Source organism: Leuciscus leuciscus, assembly GCF_965113295.1.
Source record: "Leuciscus leuciscus genome assembly, chromosome: 15".
Classification (NCBI taxonomy): Eukaryota; Metazoa; Chordata; class Actinopteri; order Cypriniformes; family Leuciscidae; genus Leuciscus; species Leuciscus leuciscus.
The window spans coordinates 4,099,730-4,115,123 of NC_138739.1; the positions used below are offsets into that span (position 1 = coordinate 4,099,730).

Below are 15,394 nucleotides of genomic sequence, written 5' to 3' on the forward strand. Positions count from 1 at the left end.
ATTGCTCTAATATTTTACGCCATATTACGCCAGGTTATGCAATCGCCAATGCAATCCTTCTGTGTCCAGAGGCATATATGAGCAATTAGTATGAGCATCAAAGGTCAGTTTCCACAACTTGTTTCTTTCCTAAATGAATCAATGTTTTTGGACTATGCTGACTATGAAGTGTCTCTCTGGAATTCGCGCTCAGCAGTGAATCTGGTGTTGGAGCACTGAAACACCTCAAATGAGGAGGTCGGTTATCGTTAATATTTAATAAGTTAATATTAGATGTATGTGTTTGATATAAGCAAATTTTCCATTATACTATTGTTGATGTGTTTTCATTAATAATAATGAACCACAAGTATTCGTTCTTAAATCCAAAGACCTTTCATTTATCTATTACAACGTCATTCCCAGAAATTGGACATGTTTTTAACATGTTTTTGGCTGTTAATATCTTATTAATATTAAAGTCATTGTTAGAAATCCCGGGAAGTAATGATTTTGTTCTTTTGAACAGAACGAGAAGAGATGGAAGCGAAGGTTAAGTCGCATATATTGATACACATAACTTTGGTAACAGGGTTTATGAATGTAGTCAACACTACAATGGATTGAGATTATTTTCCCATCATACTCTAGAAAGAGTTCAAATGATGTCACTTCCTGGTTGTCGGCATTTTATAAGGAGGAAATTGTTGATTGATTCAATGTTGAGTGAAAAATCTACAGTGGCTAATTAATTGTTCAATTTAAATTAGTAAGTAATTACAAAGTTTTTATTAAAATATATGTAATATTTATCTGAGAGACTGTCAGAACTGTATTACTGTTGTATAGTTTTAAAATGTTAATATTATGTTAGATAATTGTGCAGTTGATCTAATATATGTAATAATCCTTGCTACTGAAACATGATACTTTTAACTATCATTTCAGACGTGATGCTGGAGAATGAGGAGAGAGAAGAGGAGGAGAAACATCATCATGTCAAAACTGGAGCTAAAACTCGCTCACAGACTGAAAATATTTCTTTACTGAAAAGAAGAGACAAGAAATGTTTCACTTGCAGTCAGTGTGGAAAGAGTTTCACACACAAACAGAGTCTCAAGGTTCACATGAGGATCCACACTGGAGAGAAACCGTTCTCATGTGATCAGTGTGGAAAAGATTTTAAACAACAAGGAGACCTTAAGTCTCACATGATCATCCACACTGGAGAGAAACTGCACGAATGTGATCAATGTGGTAAAACATTTTTGAGGGCTTCAGACCTGAAGAGACACATGACAGTCCATTCACAGGAGAAACCACATTCATGTTCTTTGTGTGGAAAGAGTTTTTCACGTCTGCAGAGTTTAAAAGAACATCAGAAAATACACACTGGTGTAAGAAATCATATGTGCTTTGAGTGTGAGAAGACTTTTATTAGCGCTGAACATTTAAAACGGCACCAGAGGATTCACACTGGAGAGAAACCTTACAAATGCTCACACTGCGACAAGAGATTCAATCGGTCAGAATCCCTGAAAAGGCACGAGAGGATCCACACTGGAGAGAAACCGTATCACTGCACTGCATGTGGGAAGAGCTTCAATCATTCATCTTCTCTACTCAGACATACAAAAAACAATCACAGCAAGTAGATCATCTTCAGATCCAGCACTTTGAAGTCTGATGCCGCATCCTCACTAAACGTGACACAATAATACTGTTAAGTAATAAATATCTTCAATCTAAATTTGTCACATTGTGTAAAGTTCATCACATGCCATTTTGTTAGTCAATAAAAAGAAATTTGTTCGTATTACTTTTACTTTTTTGTTTTTGCTTCACAAAGTATTATATATATATATATATATATATATACATATATACATATAAATATATAACTGCATAAATCCATTATTTGTTACATATAAAATCCATAAAATACCCATATTTTTGGTTTTATTGATGTTTTGCACGTTTTTGATAATCTGCCTTTGATTTCGTCTCACGGTGATGACGTCATCACTAGCTCACTCTTCCTTCAGTCAGGGTGCGTCTCAATACTCAAATTGATGCTTCCTCGGTTCCTCACTCCTCCATCCTCCAGCATGTGACCCGGAAACCGATCGAATTCAGCCATCTTGAAGGACATCTCAATCCTGCAATTGCACCGCGAGTTATGAGGAGTTATGAGCGAGGATGCACTGGTGTCTCCTATGTGGAAGTCTTTTCCTGGCCAGAAACCTGACGCACGTATAAATTCTGCTCCCCCTTCACATCTGTCACAATCATTTATATTTATGCTTTATCTTTGCAGTTTAAATAAACCATAAATCACACAAATTTCAACAAGGCATCTTGCTTTATTATTATTATTGATACATTTCTTAAATAACCAAACTTTAACAACACAAGAGCAGATCCTTTGAGTGCCGCTGATGAAGCGTTGAAGTGACGCTCGAGTGATCAAGAATATTCCAATGTACAAAAAGATTTTCTTTGATTTCTCCGTCCTCAATTCATATCCTTGTATCCTTCCCACGCGTCCTACAGGGGTGGAGCTGAGACTCGAGGGAAGGAAACGAGGATTCACAAATAAGAAATGAGAAGCGTCCTCAGTGTCTTCTGAGGTGAGTAGTTCTCTTTACACAGTTTAAATCAATATAAATATAAATAAAATAATAAAATAAAAATCTGAATGGTTTTCTTCGGATTTGCCGCTATTTGTGTTTCTGCTATCTAAAACATGTAAAGAAGGTTTTAAAGGTATAATATGTTTGTTTGTTTTTTTGCTTTAAAAATAGCAAAAATCACTATATCTATGTTATATATTTTTTTAGTTGTGTACTTACATTATCCTTACTGTTTCCAACAACTTTCAAACCTGGAGAATTCTTTATTTCCGTTTTGTCGCCATCAAAGTCATCATATCCGCGTTCTCCCTGGTTTCCACTCGTATTGCCATAGTAACCAGAGCCCTCTGATAGTAACCAAGGCGACAGACGTGGACAAGTCAAGTCAAGTCAAGTCATCTTCATTTATATAGCGCTTTTAACAATGTAGATTGTTTCAAAGCAGCTTTACAGAGATAAACGTATAATTTATGGTAACAGAGATTGATTTGGCTTTATAGCGGTTCTTTAATAAAGTTATTTTCCAGCTAAAGTTAGTTTTGATTGATTCGCTTCCTTCGCAACGATCATTTGTTATTAAATTAGGGGCCGCTAAGACGACACCATTCTCTCTACACAGACTTTAAACGCGAACCTGTGATAAACGCTGATGGCGTTCACATGCGCATTAAGAATTGGTTCTATAGTTATGTGCGTTTGAATATATGTATGTATGCATCACACACATGACCAGCGTGGGCCAATAGTAAGTCTACGTGTGACGTACAACACAGACGCGCTGCACAGTTATACTACGTGAAGTAACTCGAGGCCCAGAGAGAAGATAATGAATAGTGGAATAAAGTCGTTATTTTTGTTTTGTTTTTGCGCACAAAAAGTATTCTCATCGCTTTATAAACTTAAGATTGAGCCACTGTAGTCACTTGGACTATATTGACGATGTCTTTAATACATTTTCTGGGCAAGCAAGTTCCAATTCCTTAGAAGCCTATTAAGGAGTGATCCAGCTCTAAGATTTAATAAAAAATATCTTAAAATTTGTGTTCCGAAGATGAACGAAAGTCTTACGGGGTTGGAACAACATGAGGGTGAGTAATTACACACATACCTATGTATAAATGTATAGGATAACACAATGTAAGTCGCTTTGGATAAAAGCGTCTGCCAAATGCATAAATGTAAATGTAATGTAAAATGTAATTACTAACCCTGAACTAACCCTTTAAGTGACCTTTATTTATATAGAGCTTTTTACAATACAGATTGTATCAAAGCTGCTTCACAGTGATAACTTTTACTTTGTTATTGACCTTATGCGCCAGAGAAACAAGGATTTTTCAATACCCCAATCGATTAAGGATGTTCAGCGTTTCTTGAGTTTGGCAGGGTGGTGCTACCATTTTATCCCAAATTTCTCATCAAAAGCTGCACCTTTACTTGCTCTTAAACAAAAGAAAGCTTCATGGATTTGGACTGAGCAATGTCAGCGTGCCTTGGAGATCATAAAGGAAGACCTTACACAAGCACCAGTACTAACCTCTCCAGATTTCAGTAAGACATTCAAGGTGCAGACTGATGCTAGTGAGATTGGATTGGGGGCTGTATTAACCCAGGAAACAGAAGGAGAGGAACTTGTGGTAGCATATGCTTCTAGGCTATTAAGAGGAGCAGAAAAAGCGTATTTGGCTTCAGAGAAAGAGCGTTTGGCTGTTGTGTGGGCTGTTGAGAAATGTAGACAATACTTGGAAGGGCAACCTTTTGAAGTTGTCACAGATCATGCAGCTCTCACATAGGTTTTTCAGCATCCTAAACCAAACTCTCGTCTCACACGGTGGACTATATGTCTGCAAGGCTTTCAATTCACAGTTAATTACAGAAAAGGTATATGTAATGTCGTAGCCGATGTGTTGTCCAGAAACCAAGAACACGCAGGATCATCAGAGCTGCTGGCTGTAGTCAAAGCTACCAAGTCGACTGCTTTTTCAACAAATTTACCTGTAGATCTAGATCAGATCACTACTGTACAACAAAATGATTTGGAAATCCAGGAGCTATGTAAAAAGGCTAGCTCACCAACTTCTCAGGACATTTCAAGAATACATTACGTACTTGAGAATGGAGGACTGTTTCGCAGTGTACCTGATGGAAATAAGGGACAGAAACTACAGCTCGTCATTCCAATATGTTTTCGTAAAGAGTTTCTGCAATATGTACATGATAACCCATTAAGCGGCCATCTTGGAATATTAACAACCCTTCTTCGACTTCTGGACATAGCCTATTGGCCAAATGTGAGAACTGATGTGTGGAAGTATTGCAAAGATTGCCAAACATGTCAAAAGTATAAGCATGTGTTAACCAAGTTGTCTGGATATCTACACTCCACACCAGTAGTTGAACCCGGTTACATGCTTGGGGTTGATCTGATGGGTACCTTCCCAAAGAGTGTCAAGCAAAATGAACATCTCTTAGTTATTGTTGACTACTGTTCCAAGTGGGTGGAGTTATTCCCTTTGAGAGTGGTGAAAGCTTCCCAAATAGCCAGAATCCTAGTAGAGTAAATCTTTACTCGATGGGGCACCCCTGCTTATTTAGTGTCAGATCGTGGAGCTCAGTTTACTTCACAGCTACTTTCTTTAATTTGCAGTGGGGGGTAATACAAAAATTGTCCACATCCTATCATCCTCAAACGAATATGACAGAACGGATCAATCGCAAAAGACAATGATTGCTTCGTACGTGGGAGATCAGCATCACCAATGGGATTAATGGTTGCCCGAATTTAGGTTTGCAATTAATTCTACTTTTCCAAGAGAGCCAGCCAAAGTAGCTATGGGGCGGAAATTAAAGGGACCGTTAGAGAGGGCCTTACGTCGACCTCCTGCTCCTTGTAGTCCTGCCTATAGTGTGTTGGAAAGACAAGAACACCTCATTGACCTTGTGAAGAAAAATGTGGAACGAGCTCAACATAGACAAAAACATTACTATGACCTGCGATGCAAGTTCAGTCAATTTCAGGTGGGAGATGTAGTCTGGGTCCGGTTTCACCCTTTATCCAGAGCTAAAGAAGGCTTTATGGCTAAATTAGCCACAAAGTGGAAGGGTCCGGCTAAAATTGTTAAATGTCTTGGTCCTGTCAACTATTCTGTTTCTTTCCTTAATGATCCTGAAAATGTGGAGATTTATCATGTGCAGAATTTGAAAACTTGTTATGCTTATGACAAGTCTCTTTCTGATCAGGGGGGGTATGTAACAGTTAAATGTTACTTATGGTGCTATTCCACTACCCACCATTAGGGGACACTATTGTTCCTTTATGCTAAGTTTAAAAACAAGTAGGGCGTAGAAGAAGAGAGAGCTGTTTGGTAAGAGGAAAGCATCATGGCTTCCCTCTGGTAATGTTGGAAAGGCCGAGTCATGTGCGCATGCGCTACTTACTGTCAGTCATCATCAGCAGAGAGCGGGATTGTACGAGCGGGACTGTACAAGCAAGACTGTGTGTGCAAAGTGCGTCAATACATATATGTAAGTTGACTGTTCACCTAGTTTGGTGATCAATACTTGTTAAGGAGCTGTAAAGCCTTGATGTCATACTTTCATAAAGTGATGCATGTTTAAGAGAGATGAATCCGTTAATCGCGTGAGGTTGAGGGCTCGTGAATGTGCCGTTTATGTTCGATATTACTTGCAATTTATAGTATTTATATTGCACCCAGTGTTTGATTTGTACATATGTATGTGTGATCGTTACATTAGTATTTGAAACTCTTGTTATTTCGAGTTCAAGGACGCGATCTTTATGATTATGTGCCGTTCATTTAAATTACCTCAGATTTGGTTTCGGTTTTGAATATGGAAGTAAAATAATGTCAAATGTTTTTGAAATAAAAAGCCTGTTGAATTGCACTACTTGAAAAAAAAATAGGCATTGCATTAACCATGCTTGCATTTTAATGCATTGTATTTTTAGTGCTTAAATTTTTATGGGCTGAAATTCAACATGGTTGAATATTTAAGCTGTGAATATTTCAATTAAAAACATTTCAAACACCTTTTCATTATTAAAAATTCAATAATCCATATTCACCTTTCATATTTCACTTCCAAAATATTCAAACTGTTTAAAAATAATATTCAACAGGCAATTTTCGGTCCATTTTATTTCGCTTTGCAAATTCGCTTCCACTAATTCAGTGGTTCAAATTCGACAGTAAATTCAACATTGACGTCCAGGAACTGCAGGAAAAGCAGTAGATTGCCGAGCATACTCTCCATCTGCTGTTAGTCTACCTCACCAGCAGATGGTGCAAAAGCGCGTGTTGAAGACCAGCAACAGTTAGAACAAGTCATTCATTCATAAAACTCATTTACAGCAATGTAAGTGTATTTGTGATTATTATGACGGCTGTTTTATGTTAAATTCAGTGTCTTCACGGTTACTTTTCCTGTGTAGCCTACATGCATCTTTCTCTACCGTGAACGAGATTATAATGTTATTCCCCGATGCGGATATACAGATCCAATGTTACATTTTTGAGGTTGACATATATTTCTCTTGGTTGTTTAGTTGCCTTAACTTTATATTGTGGCGATGTGCTGCATGCAGGCTATTAGGGTTTCCCTCAATACTTAAGGATTCCCCTGCTGGACATATACAACGCTTAACGTAGCTTAATGGACTACAGTGATGTAAAAGACCAAACTCGCTGGCAAGCAGATGGACTCAGAATAACGCGCAAAGCTTAATGCTGAGCGTTTCCCAGTGATAGATTGGCATACAGATGGCTTGATGTTGGACATTCGCACATTTAGGGACCGTCTCTAAAGTGTATACGACTTTGGTATACACGTTTCTAACTCCGATAGCATTTGAATAGAACGACTTACAGTCATAAAACCAACTGTAAAGTGTTCATTTAGTGTCAGGCATAATGCACACCCTTTGGATTTTTGATATTTATTCAAATAAATTTAAGTTTGCTATTGAAGTTAGAAACGTGTATGCCAATGTTGTATGCAACTTTAGAGACGGTCCCTAAATGTGCGAATGTCCAATGTCAAGCCAATTTTTACATTTAGTCATTTAGCAGAAGCTTTTATCCAAAGCGATTTACAGTTAAACTAACAATAGGAGGACAATATGCAAGTGCTGTGACAGTTTAAGCTAATGCAATACACGTATGCATACTATATATATATATATATGTATGTGTTGATTTTATGCCAGTATATCACGAAACGCTCAGCATGAAACTTTGCGCGTTAAGTTCATATTCTGAGTCCATCTTCTTGCCTGTAGCCTATATAATAGCCTACAGCCTACTTCCCTAATAAGGTGCAAGATTGGTATTTCATATCACTGTATCAACGGAAGGGAAATCCTTGAGTATGAGGTATTGAGGGAAACCGATTATAATCCTGTTCATGGTAGAGAAAGCTGATGACATGTAGAATACACAGGGAAAGTAACAATGAAGTTATTGAATAAAACATAAACACAGCTTTTGTGTGTTTATCATCTTTTCCGCATATACTGACACAGATAATCATTTTCATTTTATGAATGAATGTCTTCGTCAACAACAAGCGCTTTTGCACCATCTGATGGTGAGGTCGACTAACAGCAGATGGAGAGTATGCTCGGCAATCTACTGCTTTTCCTGCAGTTCCTGGACGTCAATGTTGAATTTACTGTCGAATTTGAACCACTGAATTTGTGGAAGCAAATTTGCAAAGCGAAATAAAATGGACCGAAAATTGCCTGTTGAATATTATTGGTTGTATTTTTAAACAGTTTGAATATTTTGGAAGTGAAATATGAAAGGTGAATATGGATTATTGAATTTTTAATAATGAAAAGGTGTTTGAAATGTTTTTAATTGAAATATTCACAGCTTAAATATTCAACCATGTTGAATTTCAGCCCATAAAAATGTAAGCACTAAAAATACAATGCATTAAAATGCAAGCATGGTTAATGCAATGCCTATTTTTTTTTTCAAGTAGTGCAATTCAACAGGCTTTTTATTTCAAAAACATTTGACATTATTCTACTTCCATATTTGAATATCATGCAATTTCTGACCACTGGGTGGCGGTGTTGCATACTTTCGTTGCTTGTATATTGATTTCTTTATTTAATATAGAATCGAACCTGATAATTCTTTATTTGAGAAATGTAGATTTGGAAGTAATGTTTGTATAATAATACTAGAGACATTTGTTAATATATATCTTTATTTCTTTCCCTTTGTAGACCACAAACACACTCATCTAAATACTTTAAGCAACCTGTGTACTGCTGTTGTGTGCATAGCCAAAACTGTCAGCAATAAACCTCCTTTGCATGGAACTGATCGAATCCAGTGTGTTCTGATCGACACACCATTGAGGAAAGCTAGAAATAATAAATCATCACCTATTACAGTCCAATCCTTCTATCGAATAGGTAACCTTACCTTTACTTATGTCCTGATTGGGTAACGTATCGTTTTATGCTCAATCAAAGTAAGGTTCTTTTGTTTCATATTCAATGGTGGCTGTATAAATTGTATTCCATTGTTTTTGAGGTTTATACTAATCTTTAATATTTTGTTTGTTGAAGGACTCCTTTTACCTACCTTCTTTAGATGTACCAATGGTACAGTTGCTACTGCATGGTACATGTTGGGATAGAAAGGACTAACTTACCTGCATTATATCTCATATCTCATTGCCTTGGGTCATCGAAACAGGATATTCTCACAGAAACTGTTTCTGCTTGTGTCTGGAATTGCTGTGTGGAGTATTTAATTTGTTCAATTTGTTAAACGTGTTAATTCGTAAATGCGAACGCATTAATTGTGTTCGCATTAAAACGGCGCCGGCGGCATCACATTACATTTTCATCAACAGGTTACAAACTAGTTTGTTGTAGCTAGATGAGTGCTCAGTTTTTCCTGTTGTAAAATACATTTGGCCCAGTGTTGTTTTCGTCAACGATGACGATAACGAAATGATTTCGTTGACGCACCTTTTTTTTATGACGATAACGCGACGATGACTAGCTAAAAATGTCTCTAAGATGACTAAAACATGACGAGACGTTTTCGAGTTTTCGTTGACGAGACGAGACGGCAAATTTCTCCCCCTGTTTGTCTATGATCAGCGTAGCGTTTTTAACATCTTGGAACATCATCAGAGAATGCCCTTTTAATTGGTCGTTTCGCATTGTGAGTCACGTATCGTAGCAACGATGACGACAAGTGACAACAGCGGGAAATGTAAAAATGATTACCTCCGAGCAGCCGGCGAAAAAGAAAAGAGCACAGAAATGTAAAATTGAATGGGAAAATGACTACCCGTGGCTGGAATGCGTGAGGGACAATGAATACAAGGCCAATTGTACCATATGCCGTCGCGTTTTTTCTGTTTGTCACGGCGGAGTGTGTGATACGTGTGCAGCACGCATCAGGAGATAATCTAATAATTCTATTGAATAAGTTCGCACACAAGGCTACAGAAAACTGTTGTGTTTATTTTTCTTCAAATACAGTCTAAGCCGGTGAGTTTTGAATGTTATATGTTGTATTTGTTTAAGTTAAAAATAAAACGTATTATAAACGAAACAAATCCATGGTTCATTGTTAGCAAAATAGCCCTTATATATATTCACATCTATGTGGTTCAGTCTTGTAACTTATAACGTTATTGATTAGGCCTACTTTGCTATTCTATAAATATATAGGCTAGTCCTAATAAGTTGTATTATAATATGCTATAAGGTATGAAATATATTTATCTAAATGTATCAATTAGTTTCCACAATATTCACCAGAAGTCATCATTTCAGGGGTTATTTTTCAAAAAAATTAAAAAAAAATTATGAATTGCAACACTTGCTACAACCTGTCAAACCTAAGCCCATGTCCAATACTTTTTAACCTAAATTAATTTTTTAAAGACTAAGTTATTTTTTTTTTTTAAAACTTGACTAAAACCTTTTTGCGTTTTCGTCGACTAAAACTTGACTAAAACTATCAAGTTCATAAGTGACTAAAATGTGACTAAAACTAAAAAGCATTTTCGTCCAAAAGACTAAGACTAATGGTGCGTTCACACCAAACGCGAATATGCGTCTGGCGCGAGTGATTTCAATGTTAAGTCAATGGTAAGACGCGTTTACGCGCGTCTGGAGGTCTTGCGGCGCGAATGAGGCGTTTAGCGCGGCGCGGTAGACGCGAATTCGCCTCATTCGCGCGAATTGAGCGTTTGGTTACGCGCGAAATTTATTAGTGCTATTTGTGCATTCACGCGTTTGACGCGAATTCGCGTCTGCCGCCCGAGTTGAAAAATCTGAACTTCTGCGTCAATTCGCGCCGCGTTAACCAATCAGAAGCCTGCTTGCTGCTGTCACGTGGTGAAGTGACAGTTTACAATGTTATTTTATGTTTGGCCTCAATCAATTATTTTGTAATATGACTAAAATGCACAACAAAGCAAATCTTTCACATAAAAACTCGATTTCAATATATGAGAGATACTCATTTTGTATTGAATGCTATTTATTCCATATCTATTCTAGATTATAATGAAACATTATTATTCTAATGTAAAGACAACAAACACAATTTAGTGTATAAAAACAAAAATCACAGGACAGGTTTCACCTTTGGAGGCTGACTCCATTTATTATCAAAACAAAAATAAATGACAGATTAGGTGGGTGCGGGCGAGGGTGAACCTCGCGCCGGGCTGTAGAGCGCGGGCTCGTCAGGCAGCGACCACTCGAGGCCGAGGCCTTACGGCCTATGCGGTCCTCGTCAGCGTCCTCACCGTTAGGTCCACCAAACCTAGCTCCTGGAGCAAATTGTGAAACTCCTGAAACCCTCCGGAGGGTCTGGTGGACCCGAGTACAGCGACGATGATCCCTACGCCGCTGTTCTGCTCTCCAGAGCAAATACAGAGCGGCGACTCTCTCGATAAATGACCGATCAATAACAGACATCTTGTAAAAAGATGGCCGCCAACGGGGTTCGAAACTTTTGAAACTTTCGCCTCTGACGCGCGTGACGCGCGTAAATTTCGCTTCAAACTTATTTCGCTCTTGACGCGCGAATGCACACAAAGTGGTCACGCGTATAACTAGACGCGGCAGGCGCGAATTTTGACGCAGATTCGCGTTTGGTGTGAACGCAGCATTAGACTAAAACTAAAAGGGCTGCCAAAAACAACACTGATTTGGCCAAAATCTCATTTTATAAAAGATGAAATGCTACTGTATAGGCTATTTAAGTGTAGCCTATGTATTGGTTGTGACTAGATGGCAAATGCTAGACCGCTCTCTCAGGTCCCACATGTCTCAGTCAGACATCAAATAAATAAAATATGAGCCTTTATAGACATAGGCTGCGTTCGAAACCGCATACTTCCCTACTATATAGTAGGGGAAAAGCAGTAGGTGAGCGAAAAAGTATGTACGAATCTTCTCGGTTCCTAACGTAACCTCGGTTCCCTGAGATGAGGGAACGAGTATTGCAGTGGTGTAGTCTACGTGATACGCAGGTATACGCCGTATACCCACTAGAAAAGGCCAAGGATTTGCGTATACCCACTTAAAAAAGCGTGAGGATACGTATCAACTTCGTTTTGTGTCAGAACTTTCACACTTTCATTCATAAATTCACCCCGTCTGTGTTTGCGAAGCGACGGATCGAATCGCGGAATCCAGTCACAAATGGAACTTGCTATATAAAGCAGAATGTCACGGAATTAGGCTATTTTTGAATGAATAAATCAAAAGTAGCTGCTGTACAATGAATCAAATCTCGATATGGACTAGCTGCTAGTGTCTATGAATATTAAAGCTAAAAGAGACTGCGATTGTTCTACGCGTCTCTGGGAATGAGCGCTCAGTGTATGCTCCACTACACACACACACACACACAAGCACGCGTGACTCACGCTCGTGGTGTTTTCAGCGTTTCACTGTATTGAGACATGATGTAGGCTACACATGTGCATTTCATCGCAGAGCTGCTATGAGAGTCACTTGATGAGAATTTCACCATTTCATTTGATAAAACTATCGTCATTCATTCGTTTCATATACACACAGAAACTGTTATGTCTTTACGACAACCTGTCAAAATAAAAGTTCTGTATAACTTGAAGAAATTATAACAGAAATATATTACTATTGCACAGAGTATACTTCAGGCCTAATAATAATAATAATAATAATAATAGTTTATTAAAACACACAGAAACTCAAATGTCTACAACCCACCAAAATAAAAGTTCGGTCTAACTCGGTCTGGGGGTCTTATATTAGAGTATACTCACTACAAAAAACTAGACTACACCACTGGAGTATTGCGTAAGTAGCTTACGCTATGGGAAAACTCCTTTTCTCGAGAATATTGAAGCCAAAATTTTAAAACGCAGTGCAGCTGCACAGCATACACAGATGAACGGCGAGAGTGGGTAATGGCTGTGCTGCGGCAACTGCACGAACCTATGGCGGGGCGGCTCAGACGCGTGAACCAATCAGTACACTTCGCGCCCTGACGCGTCAGAGCCCGCCAGAATGGGTGTGGCCTACGGCTATAATTGAGCCCATTGTCCGCCTGGGATTTCAGGTTAAATCGACTGAAGTGATTCCCTTGATCAAAGCACAAGCACGGCAAGTTACGCAATACTCATTCCCTCATCTCAGGGAACCGAGGTTACATTAGTAACCGAGATGTTCCCTTTCGAGAGGTCTCTCCTATTGCATAAGTAGCTTATGCTATGGGAACCCCCTTCAAAACGCTGTGCGTGCTTAACTTCGCTCTAATATTAGCCCAAGGCAAAGATGCCTGAGGCTGTAAAGAGTAAAGTATGAACCCAATAAGCTGGTCAGTGACGGCTTCATAAGGGAAAAAACAAGGAGTGGGCCTAATGAGGGCCAAACCCTAATAATAACATATATAATATGTATATGTATGGGAACCGTAGTTCGTGTTAAAAACAGGACCGGATATGTATCGGGCCCAAGTTTTATGGGGGGTTTGTGCTTACACATTTCGAATTGAAAGTACCCTTGAATGCAAAGCAGGGACTTGTAGGTTATAAAACCTGATAAATGTGGACTGTGAGGCCCAGCCGGCCTCCGCACAGATATCTTCAATGGTTATTCCACTTGACCAAGCCCAAGACGAGGCCATGCCTCTCATGAAATGAGCTCTGATACCTAAGGGGCAATGAAGGCCCTTAGATTCATAAGCCAGTGCTATAGCATCAGGCCATCCTTAAAAATATTTTGGTTTGCAGTAACAGCAAAAAAAAGAAAAAAAGGGACGGTAGGTAGGTCTATATTTTTTATATATAAAAAAAAGAATATAAAAAAGTATTTAAAAAAATCGGGGTCGGGTCGGGATACATTTTTCACCTATGTCTAGGGGCTGTTTACACCAGGCCACTTCATGCGTTTTCTCAGATCGGATTCCAATCTGATTTATCAAAACGATTCCATTTACACCTGGTTACATAAATGTGTGTTGTTGTTGTTTTGCTGATATAAATCCGATCTTCAATTCCCGCTATATGCAGATTTAATGGAGTGCACGTCACCGAAAGCCACGAGATACATTATTTTATTGATCATTAGCTAAAATTTCTGAATCAAAGCCCGCAATAAGAGAAAGCGGAAACAGCCCTGGTAAGATCATTTCGTTTCTTTACATTTAATGAAGATGATTGTGTGTTAAGCGTCTGCGACTTACTTTCACTTTGATTTGCGATAGTTTGCACGTTGATGCAGTTTCTCATCTGCGGTGATGCGTGTTGCAGTAGCGTCGTCATATCTGACTAAAACATGACAGCCTATAACACGCTCTCGCATGTTTATTTTTTAATAAACCATATTCAACAACATATAAAAATGAAATAATCTTTAGAGTAAGGCCGCAGCCATCATTACCAAGCGATCTGGAGATCTCTCCTCAGCGGAATTGGCCATGGGGCTGTTTTCAGCAGTTGTGTCAACTGGGAGAACCATAACTGGGTCTTTCCAGAGAGGGGCCATTAGTAGCACTGCACACTTGCTTTCCCTGATCTGTTCAATAACCTGTGGTAGCATCGTGACCGGAGGAAATGCATATAGAGGGCGGCTCGGCCATTCGTGGGCAAGCGCGTCCCTGTTCTTTGAGAAAAACATTCGGCAATGAGCGTTGTCTTCTGAGGCGAAGAGGTCGACCTCTGCCTCGCAGAAGATGCTCCATATTAGCTGAACCGTTAGAGGGTGGAGAGACCATTCCCCTGGGGGAACATTGTCTCTGGACACCATATCCGCACCCTGGTTCAGAATGCCTGGCACATGCGCTGCTTTCAGTGAGCACAGATTGTGCTGAGTCCATAGAATGAGACTCCTGGCCATGGCGTGCAGGTTGTTCGACCTGAGGCTGCCCTGGCGATTTACGCAAGACACCACTGAGGACATGGTAGCCTTTCAAATATGGGAGAAAGGCTTTCAGTGATAGAGCAACAGCTCTCATCTCTAGACAGTTTATGTGTAGGCGCTTCTCCAGGCTTGACAAAAGGCCACAGACGGACCTAGGTTGGAGGTGTCTGTCGAGATCACTTTTCTCCTCGAAACCACTGTGAGTCTGTGAGTTATCAACTCTGCCTCTGATTGAGCTAAAACCAGCCAATCGTCGAGGTAGTTTAGTACTCGCACTCCCCGCTGTCTCAGGGGGGTAAGTACCGCATCCATACACTTTGTAATGTACGAGGTGCCAGCGATAGGCCGAACGGTAGTACTG

General features: G+C 39.1%; 2 long non-coding RNA genes across 2 annotated transcripts in view; one reads left to right on the top strand and one right to left on the bottom strand.

The window, feature by feature from the left end:
* The window catches only part of LOC309476505, a 241,570-nt gene that overhangs the window by 125,220 nt on the left and 100,956 nt on the right, over nt 1-15,394 (bottom strand). The window lies entirely within an intron of this gene.
* Nucleotides 5,979-15,394, top strand: part of LOC309476443 — a 29,534-nt gene continuing 20,118 nt past the window's right edge. The window contains exons 1-2 of the long non-coding RNA XR_014198155.1: nt 5,979-6,137; nt 8,869-9,060. This is a non-coding gene — a long non-coding RNA (uncharacterized lncRNA). The remainder of the gene's footprint in view (nt 6,138-8,868; nt 9,061-15,394) is intronic.